The 3,028-nt window shown below is 42.7% G+C and overlaps 1 pseudogene across 1 annotated transcript; it reads left to right on the top strand.

Annotated features, from left to right (window-relative positions):
- Nucleotides 1-909: 909 nt before the first annotated feature.
- On the top strand, nucleotides 910-1,494 carry LOC308438533 (high mobility group protein B3-like; annotated as a pseudogene). Its single transcript has one exon. The product of its transcript is annotated as a high mobility group protein B3-like (transcript).
- Nucleotides 1,495-3,028: the final 1,534 nt, after the last annotated feature.

Genomic DNA, 3,028 nt, shown 5'->3' with positions numbered 1-3,028 from the left:
GCCCTTTGATCTCCGTTAGTTGTATTTTTATTAAAGATTACAATTATTTACATCTCAAATAGTATCTCACTTCCCAGTTACCCCCCACAAGCCCCTTGTCCCACAACCTCTCTCCTCCCCTCCCTTTCCCTTTATGAAAATGGAGCAGAAACTAAAGAATGTGTGTGTGTGTGTGTGTGTGTGTGTGTGTGTATATATATATATATATATATATATTGAATATTAACCCTCTATCATCTGTGCAGTTAGGAGTGTTTTGTTTTCAGTTGCTGTTCCTGCATGATTCTTTTACAGTGTTAATGTCATTATATAACTGGGTGTCTTAGTAAGGGTTTCTATTTCTGTACAAACATCATGAACAAGAAGCAAGTTGTGGAGGACAGGGTTTATTCAGCTTACACTTCCATATCGCTGTTCATCACAAGAGAAAATCAGGACTGGAACTCAAGCAGGTCAGGAAGCAGGAGCTGATGCAGAGGCCATGGAGAGATGCCACTTACTGGCTTGCTTCCCCTGGCTTGCTCAGCCTGCTTTCATATAGAACCCAAATTTACCAGCTCAGGGATGGCACCACCCACAATGGGCCGGGCCCTCCACCCTTGATCGCTAGTTGAGAAAATGCCTTACAGCTGGATTTCATGGAGGCATTTCCCCAACCGAGGCTCCTTTCTCTGTGATAGCTCCAGCTTGTGTCAAGTTGATACAAAACCAGCCAGTACAATTGACCCTTTGTCAACTTGACACGCAAACAAATCAATATTAATCTTCAACCCATACTTTCTTGTTCATTCCCAAGATCTAACCTTAAGAGTTCCACAGTCTTTACCAATTCTTACATTTTAAAATTGCAATACTAGGCGGCTCTCGCTGAGCCCTGCGCTGCCCAGACTAGCGAACAATACAGTCAGGATGGCTAAAGGTGATCCGAAGAAACCAAAGGGCAAGATGTCTGCTTATGCCTTCTTCGTGCAGACATGCAGGGAAGAACATAAGAAGAAAAATCCAGAGAGGTTCCAGTCAACTTTGCGGATTTTTCCAAGAAATGCTCGGAGCGGTGGAAAACAATGTCTAGCAAAGAGAAATCAAAGTTTGATGAAATGGCAAAGGCAGATAAAGTACGCTATGATCGGGAGATGAAAGATTATGGGCCAGCTAAAGGAGGCAAGAAGAAGAAGGACCCAAATACTCCCAAAAGACTTCCGTCTGAATTTTTCTTATTCTGCTCTGAATTCTGCCCCAAGATCAAATCCACAAACCCTGGCATTTCCATTGGAGATGTGGCAAAAATAACTGGGTGAGATGTGGAGTAACTTAAGTGACAGTGAGAAGCAGCCCTACATTACCAAGGCAGCAAAGCTGAAGGAGAAGTATGAGAAGGATGTTGCTGACTATAAGTCTAAAGGGAAGTTTGATGGTGCCAAGGGTCCTGCTAAAGTTGCCGGGAAAAAGGTGGAAGAAGAGGAGGAGGAGGAGGAAGAAGAGGAAGATGAATAGAAACTGTCTCCTTGTGCATACCTTAGAGTAGGAGAGCGCTGTGATCGACACATCTCTTATTTGAGTCGTGTCTATTGCCCCTGTTAGGTTTAATTACAAAATTTGATCACGATCACATTGTAGTTTCTCAAAGTGTCAGTGGTTTACATGAAGTGGCCGTGGGAGTCCGGAGCGCCCTGAAACTGTATCAAAGTTGTACATAGCTCCAAACATTGTTAAAATGAAAGGCACTCTCGCGCCCTCCTCACTCAGTGCACTTTGCTGTTGGTGTGACAAGGCATTCGGAGATGTTTCTGACATCTTGTTTGTTCTCAACTCGTAAGGTAGTGTTGACCATATGGTTATTGGCTAGAAGTCCTGAGTTGTCAACTGTACATGTCTATAGTTTGTAAAGAGAACAAAGCAACCCAGACAGATTCTTGATGCTCCTTGTTTGGCGTGGAGGCTATGAGGGAAGATGCCTTTTGGAGGGGGCCGTAACTCAGGGTGTGCACTGAGGCTGGACCTGTTGATACTGAGGTGGGCATCCATTTAGCTTCAGGTTGTCTTGTTTTTGTATATAGTGGCATAGCATTCTGCTGACATTCTTAGTTGTGAAGAGGGGGGAGGGGTCAGCTGGCATGAGAAAGAAGTGTTTGGAGTTTTTTCTTTAGTTAAGTGCGGTAGATTTTAAACTTTTTAAAGAATCTGTAGAACTCATTGTCAGCAAAGCAGAAAAACTACTGCACCAATGGACTTTCAAGACCCTCTGAACCTAAACGCAATTTGCAACATTCTGTTATTTTTTGTATGTTTAGAATGCTGAAATGTTTTTGAAGTTAAATAAACAGTATTACATTTTAAAAAATAATAAAATAAAATAAAATTGCAATACCTTTAAAATATTCAGTCTCCTTAAAAAAATATCAGTCTTTTTACAATTCAAAGTCTCTAAACTGTGGACTTCTCTTATTCCTTCAAGAGGGAAAGATATCAGGGCACAGTCACAATCAAAGCAAAATCAAAGTCTAACCACCCAGTGTCCTGTAATCCACTTATGAATGTCTGGGCTCCTCCAAGGGCTTGAGTCACCTCTCCAGCTCTGCTCTTTGTAGCACACACTTTGTCTTCTAGGTTCCAGCTGTCTGTTCTCCTCTGCTGCTGCTGTTCTTGGTGGTCATCTCATGGTACTGGCATCTGTAAAACACTACGGTCAGTCCTGGGGCACTAATTGCCACTGAGGATGCACTTTCACCAATGACCTTTCATGGCCTCTCACAGTGCCGAGCCTCAGCTGCTCTCCACGAACCCTTCATTCCTTCAAAACCAGTACCACCTGGGTGACTCTTACATATTACCAAGTTCAGACACAGCAGGAGGTACAACATTGGATATCTCTGGAACACATCCTCTTTCTGCTTCCACAAAAGAGTTCCCACTAGATTTTACCTCAGTGATGCTGGTCTCTTCTTAATCACCACCAATTTCTTAGCTCCAGTTGACCAGCATCAATAGTCCCAGTAATACAAAAGTTTTGTTTAGTAGTTCTGGTATC

The sequence above is a fragment of the Micromys minutus genome (assembly GCF_963924665.1).
Source record: "Micromys minutus genome assembly, chromosome: 1".
NCBI classification, from domain to species: domain Eukaryota; kingdom Metazoa; phylum Chordata; class Mammalia; order Rodentia; family Muridae; genus Micromys; species Micromys minutus.
The sequence above is the reverse complement of the archived record's forward strand: the minus strand, read 5'-3'. Positions and strand labels throughout refer to the sequence as shown.